This window comes from Vespa mandarinia, chromosome 7, assembly GCF_050613455.1.
Source record: "Vespa mandarinia isolate Hongniang chromosome 7, ASM5061345v1, whole genome shotgun sequence".
In the NCBI taxonomy this organism is placed as follows: Eukaryota; Metazoa; Arthropoda; class Insecta; order Hymenoptera; family Vespidae; genus Vespa; species Vespa mandarinia.
In genome coordinates, this window is record NC_140816.1 from 5,422,501 (window position 1) to 5,437,500 (window position 15,000).

At 30.1% G+C, this 15,000-nt stretch overlaps 1 protein-coding gene across 6 annotated transcripts in view; it reads right to left on the reverse strand.

Moving 5' to 3' along the window:
• tn (tripartite motif containing protein thin) overlaps nt 1–15,000 on the reverse strand; it is a 61,625-nt gene that overhangs the window by 42,103 nt on the left and 4,522 nt on the right. For 5 of the 6 annotated variants that reach the window (XM_035863588.2, XM_035863587.2, XM_085658224.1 and 2 more), the window contains exon 2: nt 13,821–13,928. The gene's annotated coding sequence lies outside the window, so the exon portion shown is untranslated. Of the gene's footprint in view, nt 1–13,820; nt 13,953–15,000 lie in introns of those variants that run through there. The other variant, XM_085658225.1, reaches the window with a different exon arrangement.

Consider the following 15,000-nt stretch of genomic DNA (forward strand, 5'->3'; position numbering starts at 1 on the left):
CGTATATAAAATAAAAAAAAAGTATATATATGAAACTTTAACGGCACCATTTTAATATTTTATAGGTAATAATAATAATAATAATAATAATAATAATAATAATAATACGCGTTGCATGTATTAATTGTAAATTTATCACATTTAAATTATACTTGTTCTTTTTTTTTTTCCTTTTTTATCAAATTACATCAAAATAGCAAAAATGACGATATATTAGAGATGTAATATATAGAACGTTATAAATTCAAATGATTTCGTATAAAAGTGAAAGAAAGATCGAAAAAGTTGTTTTATTGTAAATCCCGCGGATATATAAATTTCGATATTTCGATTTAGAAACTATAGTTTTTTCCTTCGTTCGATCTGGAAATGGAAAAAAAATATATCTATGCATCATATAATATATATATATATATATATATATATATATATATATATATGTGTGTATGCTGATATCCTTCATGCGATAGCAATGTCGGAAGAGAAAAGCATGAAAAAGATTAGATGGGTTTGTTGAGGATTATTAGATTGGATAGTGAAATTTCGTAGATAATTTATTTTTTCCTTCTTTTCTTTTTCTTTTTCTGTTGGGAATATCTGATTTAAAACACACTGATTGAAGAATTTAGAAAAGAAAAGAAAAAGAGAGAAGAAAAAGAGAAATGGGGCGAAGAGAGAAAGAGATAGAAAGGAAGAGAAATAGAGAAGGAGAGAGAGAGAGAGAGAGAGAGAGAAGATGTCTGAATAATTCAAGAGTATGGTTGAGAAGATGTAAAAATGATGCATCAAAGTTAGGTGCACACGCATACACTGAAAAGGAGGAACGAGTTGATACGAGGTAGAGGATATGAACTGACGTGAACTGACGTAGGACGAAGGACGGGATGGGGGTGGTGGTGGGGGCGGGGTGGGGAATGTTTCCTAACGTCGAAGTTACTCCTTCCGACGAGTAAATTTTTTTTAATGTAAACGCGATAAGAAAATTCACCCTTGAGGGAAAGTATTTTCTCTCTCTCTCTCTCTCTTTATATATATATATATATATTATATATATATATATACATATATATATATATAATATATATATATTATCTTTAATATATATTATAATATCGTGCATTAGAGTAGACCGTCAGATGTTTGATGCGCGTAAGCTATATTCACAATTTGCTTCCTTTAACACCATTTGGAAAAGAAGAAGAAGAAGAAGAAGAAGAAGAAGAAGAAGAAGAAGAAGAAGAAGAAAAAAATAAAAGATATGAGAAGAGGTAGAGTAAAACGGAAGCGTTTCTATGTTAAGCGGAAGTGGAAAGGGACACACGGGTCGTTCTTTGCCCAGAATTGCCTAACGGTGTAAAGCCACTTTTTGCTCTCGCTTCGCTAATGTCTTCTCTCGTTTCTGTAATTAATGCGCATGGGAGAAACACATGGGGATGGGGAAAAAAAATTCTACGATATTAACGTCCATCGTTGATTTACAAATCTAGCGCTTCGATGTATACATAAATGTATATATGTATTTTATATATATATATATATATATATATATATATATATGTTTATGTATATATAAGCTTTTATCATATTCTTTTTCTATTTTTCTCTTTTATGCCGAACAAATCCAAAAATATTATGATACAAGATGATGGATGTATACGTATATATGATAACCCTACGTACTGTTATCTTAATTAAAAACAAGGAAGAAAAGAGAAAAAAAAGAAGTTAATTACTTTATTAATTCTTTTCTTATAAATTTTATGTTTTTATTTTTCTTCCTTTCTTTTTTTTTTCTTTTTGTCTCTACAGCTCTTGCGCAACGAAAATGAAAATTATTCAATGTAAACAAATTGATTTTTCGTTAAAAGAGCTCGCTCTCATATACTCGCGTGAGAATTTGAACGATCTGACAGGATTCGACGTGGGATATCTTTTTTTTTTTTTTTTTTTTTTCTTTTTTTTTATGAAGAAAAGAAAGAGAGATAGAAAGAGGAGAGAGAGAAAGAGAGGAGAGAGAGAGAAAGAGAGAGAAAGAGAGAGATCGTGAAAGTGAAAAAGAGATAGGAGTAGAAGAGAGAGAAAGAGAGAGAGAGAGAGAGAATAAAGCGTGTTCTCTCGTGGAAGAAGAAGCAGTATCTCGAAACTGGTGGACTCTTGAAAGGAAACACGTTCATGGCTAGACTTTGAAAGGACTTTGAAAAGCGGCCGGCTTTCATTTTTTCGGCTTTCATCGAGAGACATTTTGCGAATAGCTTCTCGACAAATACGTCGGCTGTTGGGTGCTATTGTTGTTGCCATACCTATCTATCTGTCTATCTATATATATATCTATCTATCCATCCTTCCGTTGGTCCATCCATCCAACCATCCAACTATCCATCCATTCATCCATCCATCCACCCATCCATCCATCTATCCATCCTTCTTACAAGACGAGACTTTAACGCTTCGTGAGTTCTTGAACGAGCAAGTTCTATCTTTTGAGGAACATATAGAACTCTTCTTCTTCTCTCTCTTTCTCTTTTCTTTTCGATATCTCTCTCTCTCTCTCTCTCTCTCTCTCTCTCTCTCTCTCTCTCTCTCTCTCTTGATATTATCATAGAACATTTTTCTCTGCTCGCCGACTTTGCCGTAATTTTCGATTTATATTCGTCTCACGATCTCCTTCCTTCAAACTATTCGTTCCTTTTCTTTTTTTTTTTTTCTTTATTATTTCTTTCTTTTTCTTTTTAATTTGTCCCAAGAAATTATATATAAATCTCAAGAAATTATAAGTACGTATATATACATATGTGTGTGTGTAAATGTATATATATTTATATGTGTATGTTGCACATACATACATACATACGCACACACATACGCAAAGTAACTTGTTTTGAACGATAAAAGTATATATATATATATTTTGTTAAACGAATTGACTTGTACGAATTGGTGATGTCATTGGAAATACGTACGTCATATAGGTATGTATATATATATATATATATATATATATATATATATATATATAACTTTGAATTTAATAAAATAGAAATGTGATGTCGAATCGAAAGGAAAAAGAAAAAAAGAAAATATTGAGTATTTTCCTATTTCGTGAAACGTTTTCAGAAATGACACGTTCCTTTGGAATGCCAAGCTTATAAGAGACGAACTTCCGGAATGGTATGCTTAAAATTTCATTGGAGATGCAATCAAAGGTGAGATGTCGTCTTACTCGTTTCTAAGGTATTTTCATTTCCTTTAACTCGATCGCCTCTTGGTAATCATTAAACAAGAAAGCAAGTAAGCAAGTAAACAAGTAAGCAAGCAAGCAAGCAAGCAAGCAAGCAAGCAAGCAAGCAAGCAAGCAACCAAGCAAGGAAGCTTCTTTGAATCTTCCATCAAACGTGTTCGAAACTTAAAAGTGTAACACTTGTTACTATAGCAATAGTATTGGACGTTTAAGAACTTTATTTTTCATTGGAAAGAACTATAACGATAGTAAAAAAGAAAAATAGATAGATACGATAGATACGATAGAATCTATTGGAACACAGGGGTTCTCAACCAGGATTTGATGTTTTAAGGATATGCAAGGAAAATAAAGAGAGAAAAGGATTGAATAATGGAGAATAAAATTATTTTTCTAATATTAAGAGGGAAGGAGAGGCCTGGAATATATAGAGAAATTGACTATCAAATGAATAAGGAAGTAGGAAAAATATAATATTAAGGAGGACAATTTAAGGAAATTACCTAGAAAATGGTATGCAAGTCAAAAAAGGTAATATTAAGGAACAAAATTTTGGAAAATTGATTGCCAAGCGGTACGACAGTCAAAAATTAATTATATTAAGGGATGATGGCTACAATTTAAGGAAATTGACTGGTCAAATGATAAGTCAAAAATAAAAATAAAATATTGGGAACCGCTGTATTAGATCAATTGGTGAATGGTTCTTCAATTTTAACTGTATCAAGAAACTTTGTTGTTCGGAAGGATAGAAAAAAAAATCAATCGGTCTGTCGACCAAGTATTTTCTTCTTCTTCCATCTCTCATCATCTGATGCGCACAATATTCTTAGTCGGTATGTCGTAGAATTTCAAAAGAAGAAAAGAGAAAAGAGTTGAGCGAGAGAGAGAGAGAGAGAGAGAGAGAGATGAAACAGTCTTCTCTGTTGTTTTCTCCTTCATTATTTCCGTGCAACGCGAAGCGACAGTGTCTACTCATGTTACGGAAAAGCAGTCACCGTGAAAACATTTTTCCGTCCGATTAGATACGTTGCAACGTTGTTGTTTCCATCGATACCGGACGATACTTCGTACGGATTTTCTCCGTTGTGAACGCGTAAGAAAGAATGAAAAAGGAATTGGTGAGAAACGGATAAAATAAAAATAAGAAAATGTTTTTCTCCATTGAATAAACGTAGACCGTCGAAGATAACGCGGATAAAATTTACGTGGTATCTTGTGAAAAATTGCAAAAGTCTCTTTAATGTCATTGAATACGTTTGATCAAAAAAAAAAAAAAAAAAAAAAAAAAAAAAAAAAAAAAAGAAAAAAGAAAAAAGAAAGAAAGAAACGCAGCAACAACAACAAAAGGAAAAAGAAAAAAAATTTACATTTAAATTTCTAATGTATCATTATCGTTATTTATCAGAGTGATAACCTATGGAAAGTTCATCGAGTCGAACGATATTATCAAATAGAGAATTTTAGTAACGATTTATCATTTTCTTTTTAGTTTTCTATAAATTTTTTTCTTTTTCTTTTTTTTTTTTTATACGAGCACGATATCAAATTGCCAATATTGTTGATATCCTTGACGTTTCATTCGAATTATTTATACTCTCATTTCTTTATTTCGTTCCGTTTGGTATCACTTCATTCTTATGCTCTTACACTTTTTCTTCTTATTTATATCATATTGACCATATTAATTATAGTCATACTACTTCAACGACTTATCTTTTTATCCTATTAATTTATTATACGTTGTATATCGCTCATCTCTATTATCTTTATACTAGATGGCAAGCTTTTACTCATGACAAATATATTTTCTTTCTCTTCATTATCTTTCTCTCTCTCTCTCTCTCTCTTTCTCTCTTTCTCTCTCTTTGACTTTCTACTAACGCTGACTAAGACCAGCTATATATATATATATATATATATGTATGTATATATGACTTAATCCGAGCTTACTAATGTCCGAACAATCTAAAGAAAAGACGACAAACGAACGGCCCGTAATAATAGTACTTAAGCCTTTATCTACTTATCTTTTTATACTACTATATCATGTAATACATTAGATCGTTGGTTATAATTTGAAAAGGCTTATAAATGAAATATATATATATATATATATATATATATATATATATATACATATGTTTATTTATTTATTTAATTTTTTTTTTTTTTTATTTTTCCCCTCGATAAAAATCATTATATATCATTATATTCTATTAGAAAAATTTTGTCATTATATACGTCGACAGTAAGTAGATCGGACTTGTGATAATAAAATCTTTCATATATATACATATATATATGTATATACATGACAAATATATATATATATAGTATTATATAACGTGGCATCATTAAATGCTGTTTCTCTCTTTTTATTTCGGAAGTAGCTCGAAACGAAAAGTGCGTCCGTTTGCACTCGCGGGTTCACGTTAATTAGCTCTTCAGCCGAGCCGGTAATATACGTACTAATTAATGTAGGATATACATACATATATATATATATATATATATATATATATAATTAAATATATATATATTTAATGTTTCTCTTTTTAACGAGAAGAAAATAGAGAAAGAGATAGAGGGAGATATAAAGAGAGATAGATAGATAGAGAGATAGAGAGATGGATATATATAAATATATATATATATATATATATATATATATATAGAGAGAGAGAGAGAGAGTGAGAGAGAGTGCGATAAAGAGATAGAGATAATGAAAAAGGGAAAAAGGAAAGAAAGAAAAAAAAAATAAAATCTCGGATAGGCTTGAACGCATTTGCGTTGTTCTTTTATTTCCTATTTACACGGTCTCGTTACTTTCTTTCTTCTGATTTTCTTTTTTTCTTCTCTTTTCTTTTTGTCAGAGAGTGAGAGAGAGAGAGAGAGAGAGAGAGAGAGAGGGAGAGAGAAAGAGAAAAAAGATCGAAGAAAGAAGAAAAAGAAAAAAGAAAAAGAGAGATCAGAATGGGGAACATTTATAATTCGTTAGGTTTATCCCTAAAATTGGATTCTTTCTAAAGTTCTTTACAGAGGGTTAAAGACAGGGTAGTTTAATCCTTGAGAATATTTACAAGATTCACGGCTCTTATAGTTATTTCTTTTCATCCCTCTCTCTCTCTCTCTCTCTCTCCCTCTTTCACACATACATACATACACAGATACATATATACACACACATACATGACTTTTATTTTCCCTTCATTACCCCTTTCCTGTCTCTTTGCTTGTGTATCATGGTAGCATGGATTAACTGGCATCGTACTCCTATTAATACTAGAAAGAGAAAGGAAGAGAGTAAGAAAGAAAGAGAGAGAGAGAGAGAGAGAGAGAGAGAGAGAGTGTGTGAGATGACAGGAGAAAATGAAGGGCTTTGCAAAAGACGACTTTTAGGTCGAAACTCATTCTCTCGAAGTATCTTCGAGGGCGTAAAGGAGCATCATGGATTAACGAGTCACGGCTAAGATTTACACCAAAGTGCATATTAAATTTTCGGTAAAAATTGAACCGAACTTCAGTTTCCTCTCTTTTATTTTCTTTCTCTCTCTCTCTCTCTCTCTCTCTCTCACACACATTCTCTCATTCTCTCCCTCTTTTTTGTTTTTCTCTATTTTTATTCTTTTTTATGATAACACCTTTGATAATAGCTTTTGTAATTCATTTCTGTGACGTTGATAAAATCGTGCAAAGAAAGAGATTTATAAAGAAAAAAAGAATTATAATATATATTTGAACAGGTATGTATATATATCTATATAATATATAAATATATATATATATATATTTAGATATATACATATGTAAATGATTAATTCTTAATATAAAATGTTATATCTCACATTTTTTTTCCTTTTCCTTATCTTCTTTTCATATCTTTTTTCCTCTTTAATTTCCATTTACCAGATATTGCGTTCAATTTTTTATTTTTTTTTTTCCATTTCTCATCCCTTTCATCTAACTTTTGCCTTTGGATAGATCACAGGAACATGGCGATTTAGGGAAGCATTCAGAAACTCACGATTCTACTTTTATATATATCACTTCTCCTTATACTCCTTCTTTTTTTAGTCATTCCAAACGAACCATTTTAACGATAATCCGTCCGACGAATTTTACTCTCGTTTTACTTCGAAAAGAAAATTCGTTTTCTCCGTTTGCACGTACTTTGCCATCTCGCAAATATCACGAATATTCATTAGGATGCGTGCGTGCATAGATTATCTTTATACTTGAATTTTCTACCAGTTCGTATGGCTCTCATTCTCTCTCTCTCTCTCTCTCTCTCTTTTTCTTCCCTTTTTTATTTGTTTTTGCAAAATATTTACTTAGACGTAGATTAGACCGACCAAAACGCGAATGAAAGAGTATTCCATTTTGTTGTTATTTAAATCACGTTAGGTTACTAAATCTGTATGTGTTGGTGACGTAAATACATTTTATATATTCTTTGGGTTATTTATTTTACTTTTTTCCCCCCCTCTTCTTTTTTTCCTCCGCATTCTCTTTTTTCCCTTTTCCTCTTTTTATTTCTATATTCTTTTGTTTTTTCTTCCTTTTCTCTTTTTTCCTTGTTTTTCTTTCTCTCTCTCTTTTCCTTTAGCCAAACTGCCCCCCCCCCTCCACCCTTTCTCTTTCTCGAATGGTAGTGGCGTTACCGAGGTTGGATAGGAGGATAAAGGACATGCAAATTACGCGATATGAAAACAGGAGTTACTCTAGACTAGCAATATTCTCTCCTCCGACGCGTGGAACATCGAGCTCTTCCCTCTTGTTACGTTGGACACTAGCGGCGTATGTTACGAGCTACCAAAAATGGATATAAAAATGTTAAAAAAAAGAAAAAAAACAAAAAGGAGAAAGAAAAAAATTAGAAAAAGGGAGAGAAAAAAAAACGAGGAAATGAGAGAGTGCGAAGGAGGTGAAAGGGTTGACCATCGCGTTATTATCATCTGCTTCGCAACAGGAAATTATGCGTTGCGGTGTAAAATATGGAAATTCATGCTTTCTCTCTCTCTCTCTCTCTCTCTCTCTCTTTCCCTCTCTCTCCTAATATATATATATATATTTGGGATAAAAATCGGTCACACAATAGATCGATTTTCAAAATGTGGTATCCTAATCGACATATTTATTCGGCGCTTGAATCATTTAGCATTTTGTCATCGAACATTTCGAAAATATTTATAAGGGAGACGGATTTTTGATAGTTTTTCGCGCGAACGTGACGCAATAGAATAATATATATCGATTATGTAAAATTCGTTTCTCATTGTTAGAGTAAACGAGCGAGATCTGCTAATAAATTTACAGGAATTCGCTTATAATATTCTTTACTTTTCCTCTCACGTACTACGAGAGTATAATACATATATACTTAATCTATATATATGTATGTATGTATGTATGTATGTATGTATGTATATATGTATTATATCTACGAGATCTACATATAGTTTGTCATATAGAAATTTTTTGTATTTTTGATGATCTGACGAAAGAAAGGACACAAAAAAAAAATAAATAAATAAAAAGAAGAAAAGAAAAATCAACAAGGGGAGAAAAGCGAGAGAGAAAGAGAAAGAGAGAGAAATAAATGAACAAAAAACAATAAACTCTAAGAAAGACTCTCGAGAATGTATGATGATCGATCATTGAAATATCTTGGGTAGATCTTTTTTTTTTTCTTTTTTTTTTTTTTTTTTTTCTATTTTTAGTCCACCCTGTGCATTCAACTATGCGGTGGTTGTTTTATTATCAATTCCGTGTAAGTGCATTACTTGGATGAAATTTCTTGCGTGGAATTATACTTGTAATTTTTAGTATAGTTACGTTGCTTTCTCTCTCTCTCTCTTTCTCTCTCTCTCTCTCTCCATTTCTTTAATCATTGAAAAAAAAAAATATAAATAGAATTAATTTTATACGAAATATCTATGTAAAATATATCTGTATTGCGATGAGAATGTCGTTAGGGTAATTTGAAGGATTGAAAAGAAGAAAAATATGAAAATAGGATGTGGAAGGAGCTCGAAAATAAAACTACTCGTATAGTTAAATTCATTTAGATTCAGTGGTATGCCACGATTTAATGATTCAAAGCCAATGTGAAAGAGGATACTTGTTATAATGATCAGGTAAATCAATGAAATAAAATATTATAGATAAATTTTATAATCTCTATAAAAAGAGGGAGAGAAAGGAAAAAAGCGAGAGAGTGAGAGAGAGAGAGAGAAAGAGAAAATTTCATTCCCAATAATAACATAATAAAGATTAATAATAAGAATTTTAAAGATAAAAATATAGATAAATTTTATTTCGTAAAATTCGTCAAATAATAATAAATATATTGTATCATTCCCATTATTATATATTTGATAATATTTAATTCATTTTCTCGTAAGAATAATATCCTTTTTCCTTTTTTCCTTTTCTTTCCTTTTCTTTCCTTTTCTTTCCTTTTCTTTTCTTTTCTTTTCTTTTCTTTTCTTTTCTTTTCTCTTCTAGTATTTCTTCTCTTCTTCTTTATTTTGTTTTGTTTATTGCTTAGGAAAGTTCGTAATTTTAGCATCATTCTCGATCGTGGTAATAGTACAAATAGTGATAGAATAAGGAGCAGGAGGGTAAAGAACGACGAAAGTCGACCGCACTCGGCGATTCAATTATCGATAACAAAATATATTGCTTGCATTCTCGTGAGTTTGGCATTAATGTATCGACCAGTGATTCTTATGTATCTTGGTTGATCGGAGCAAAAGAAAGAGAGAGAGAGAGAGAGAGAGAGCGAGAGAAAGAGACAAAGAATATCTAGCCAATTTCGGCCATTCGGAAAAAAAAAGAAAACAGAAAAAAGGAAAGTAAAAAGAAAAAGAAAATTAAAAGAAAAGAAATGTGACAAAACCGTGGTTTTCATATCATGAGTTATGATTTTTCTTTGATACATTGGTTTTATTGGTATTGAAATTACGAATGACTTCGTTGACAAAAATATATATATATATATAATGTACAAAAAAAAAGGTATTCCATAAATAATAAAATAACTGAGCGAAATCGAAGTTGAAATTGAACGTATTCGAAGTGTATAAATAAATTGTTATACGGGGTGAGCGAAATGTTTTTAAATCGATCAAAAATACTTAGATATGTTCGAATTTAAAATTTGAAGAAGAGAAAGAAATAATTCGATTTTGTTTCGAATTAATTTTTGTTTCGAAAAAATTTCGAATTAATTGATTTTTAATATTAATTTAAAGTCAATAAAATTAATTATTTATTTCGAGTTATTATCGAGTTTATCGATGAATTTCATTTGTCTTATAGAAAAAAATTTGCATTAAATAAAAAAATATATACTATATACAAAGATATACTATATATATAGATATATATATATATATATATATAGTATATCTTTGTATTTTCAATATATAATAATCGAAATTTAATTGCAAAGTTCAGAGATCTTTTAATAATATTTAAGTTCGTTGCAATAACATTTCATATATTATTTGTTAAACGACCAAAAGAAAAAAAAAAGGACGAAAAAAAAGAAAAAAAAAGAAATAATAAAAATATGCGTTAACGGGACGCGTTAACGGGACAAATCATTTTGAAACAGCTGGCAAATATTTCAACTGGTTTGTAGAGCGAAGCAATTTGTGGAGCTCTCAAAAGAACGCCAAGTTCGTTTGGTATTTTCGTTTGGTTTGAACAAGCATCTTTCTTATCAGCTAGCGTTCGCTTTAACGTTATAATCGAATTCCTCTTCGAGATATCGATGCTCTCGAATTACGAGCCTGGTAGTTTACCTTCGTAATGTACATATGTACGATTTTCATTACGCATTTATTCGAAATCTGTGAAATTTGTTCTATTTTTCGTGAGCGGGAAACCCATTGCCGCGAATATTTTTTATCGTTTTATATTATATTTGGAAAATAAGTTAGGACAATTTTTCTGTATTTTTTTTTTTTTTACGTATTTTATATATTTTCTCTCTCTCTCTCTCTCTCTCTCTCTCTTTCCCTCTTTTCCTTTTTTTCCTTTCTTTCTTTTTTTTTTTTTTTTTTAAATACATAAACTTCATTTTTAAAGGGAAAAAAGGAACGAGGAAGAAGATAGCTATGAATTTCTCAAATTTTTCTGGTATGTACAAAAAAAAAAAAGAAAAAAAAAGAAAAAAAAAAAGAAAAAAAAAGAAAAGATAAGAAAAGAAAAAAAAATATCTAAGTACGCCACCATAAAAATTTGTATCTCACGTTTATCTTTATGTTTTATCTTATGTTCATTGTATATGTATATACGATACTGATATCGAAAAGCTATTTTCAATTTAATCTCAAGTTTCGTGCTTTCAAAAATTATTATTCATTCGTTTATCGTAAATTAATACGATCATTTTGAAAAATATTCTCTTTATCAAGTCCCTTTCGTAATCATGAATATTTTATGTTATTATTATTATTATCTCATAGTTTCTCATCGATATGATGTATCATTGTAAATCTTTGTAAGAGGAAAGACTAACGTTTTCTAGATAATATCTCACGAAGGATAATCAAGAAACGAATTATCTTTTTATTTTCTGAGTGATATAAGCCGTGAATTCTGCGACAACCCAGTTCGATGAAGATTAATTAATCTGGACTTCTCTCTCTCTTTCTCTCTCTCTCTCTCTCTCTCTCTCTCTCTCTCTCTGTCTCTGTCTCTCTTTTTCTCCCCTCGGGTTATATATAATATAAGAACATATATATATATATCTTTTCTTTTTTCTTCCTAGCACGTTCTTTCTCTTTTTCTTTCTCTCTTTCTCTCTTTCTCTCTTTCTCTCTTTCTTTCTCTCTCATTAATTATGATTTGCCGAAATATGACACATTTATTATCACCAATATGATCCCCTCTGGTCTTTCGGCGGCATGAACGGCGTATACAGACGGGTAGAAAATAATTTTTTGAAAGTCATTAAATGATGAATGACGGCTGACAGAGATGCCAAAGTTGTATCGTATATTACATTGAAAAATTTTCTCAACTTATATATATATATATTTTTTTTTTGGTAGAAAATATTTGTTACTTATGTTACGAAATAAAATTATAAATTTTGTTTAATTTTTTTTTTCTTTTTCTAATTACGATCACTCAATTACCATTATCTTTTCTAACAAAAAAGGGAAAAAAAAAACAAACAAAAAGCAAACAAATTCTGAAAAGATATTAATAATAGGAATGAGCGATTTTATAAATATCCAAAATATTTGTCAATTCTATGCTTTATTCGTAACAAATCTATATAAATTTATAATATTCGAATGGTTTATATGTCAATATAGAAGAAACTGTGGTATAGCTTTTGGGTTAGCTCTGAGAAACGATACGATCACGATTTCGGTCTGACATTACGGATTTTAAGTAATTTCTGGAGATATCCTATCGTAATATCCGAGAGAGTTTAACAAGTAACACGATATTACTGCGATATCATAATATCATAAAATAGCAAACCAAGAGCTACCAAGAACAAAGGATCGCTCTAGTTTCATAGCGTTATATTCACGATACATATTGTTTTTCTTTCCTCTTTTTTTCTTTCCTTTTTCTTATTCTTTTTTCTTAATTTGATTTTTCTTTATCTTTTAATATCTCTAAGATAGACGCGTAATAGTCGCGTTAATACCACGAGTAGATTCTGTTTATTTTTCTTTTTTTTTTTTTTCTTCCTTTTTTCTTTTTTTTTTTTTTCATTTTAATCTGTCCAATGAAATTACATGTTAATCGTGACTTTCTTTTTCTTTCCTTTTTCTCTCTTTCCTTTCTTTTCTTTTCTTCTCTTCTCTTTCCTCTCTTTTTTTTTTCTTTATTATTTCTGTTTCTTTTCTTTTCTTTTCTTTTCTTTTCTTTTCTTTTCAAAGTATGCGGCAATCGCCCTATGGAAATTGGGTTTAACGGTGTAAATCCATGATTCGATGGTAATCGGTTCGTTGTTTCTTTTCTCTTTTAATACCCATACAGAAATGAATTTTTTTATAAGCGTTCGAACGTATCCCTTCCCCACCCCTTCTCTCATGAAACTTTTCTAGGGTAATGCATTTTTCCAGTAGCACTCTTATACGATATATAAAATGATATTATAATAAAATAATGATTAAAATATACGGAAACACATTATACAACCGCGCATATTGAATATTATCGGTTCATTAATTAATTCTTCTTATGTATATTCATTTAAAAAAAAAAGTATATATATATATATATATATATATATATATAATTAAAAATATCTTTTTCCGATAACGTAAAACGAATTTTCACTCTTTTTATCATTTCAAAAATAAAATATGACGTGTTTGAATTTTAATAAAATAATTTAACATTATATTCATCAAATTGCTTTAGATTAGACGTGTCGATTAGCGATATTATTTCATTTACCGAATATATATGATTAATTAAATAATTTTTAAATGAAAATGAAAGATGTTGTAACAATAACAATAACAATAACAATAACAATAATAATAATAATAATAATAATAATAATAATAAAAATAATAATAAAAAGGTGAATTCTTACCTGAGAGCGTTTGACCGCCTTACGGCGGCCTCTTCGGGTCGGGGGCCCTCTCTAGGGGGGGCCCCGTGTGTTCGCACGTTTCTATCGCCAAAATCAGCGCTGTGACAGCTGGAAACCAATTTCAGTATGCCGTTAATGCACGTTCGATGTCGCGCCGCGCCGCGACGTGTCACCCTGTTATGTGATCGCGAAATTAGTGGGAATGAAAATTTTCTACTGGGATGATGAGTAAAGATTAGATTGTAGTAAATCCGCTGATAGAAAGTAAATGGGGGAGGGGGTGAATGATGAATTGGAAAGGGACGAGGCCGTAGAAAGTTTCTATATGTTTGTTCATTTGAACGTGCATGTATTCATAGCTTCTGGCATGTAGTATTAGATTGATATTAAAAAAACAAATATATATATATATATTGTATATGTGTGTGTGTATGTGCGCGCGCGTGCGTATATGCAATAAAATACGAACATTTTCAAGTAACTTTCGCGTGTACATACGTATCTCTGTCCCTTTTTATCATATGTACTTTCCATTCAAGTTTTATTTTAGAGGATTAAAAGTTGAAACATATACCTTTCACATTGTGCGAGGTTGACTATATCAAACGTATGCACTTTTAAAAGCAATTAAAACTTTTGAACGTAAACGTTTGTTATTCAATCTTTTTCGCAAAAAAATTTTTTTTTCCTTTTTTTCACATCACAGCTTTTATGGAGTATTGCAGATAACCGAGTTGTTTTTATTTTTTATCAACTTCTTCTTCTTCTTCTTCTTTTTTTTTATTTATGTATTTTTCTTTTCTTAAAAAGAAAAAAAAAATAATAAAAAGTTCCCCCTGCGCCAATAGAAGAAATATATGATTTTTATTATTTTTCATTTGCTTTTATTTCTCGATTATATTTATTTATATTTTTAATAATATTTTTAAAACACGCCATCTACATTTGTCAAGGAAAAGAATGAAAAATCGAAGAAAAAAAAATGGGGGAAGAAAAAAGGAAGAAACAAACTAACAGATAAAAATCGATATCTACGATAAAATTTTTCGATATGTCGGTACGGATGCAATATAAGATTACAATATTTTTATACGAACAATAGGAAATAGTAAATAGAAATAAAATAAACACGATTCTATCTCTCTCTCTCCCTCTCTTTTTTCTTCTCTTTCTCTCCTTC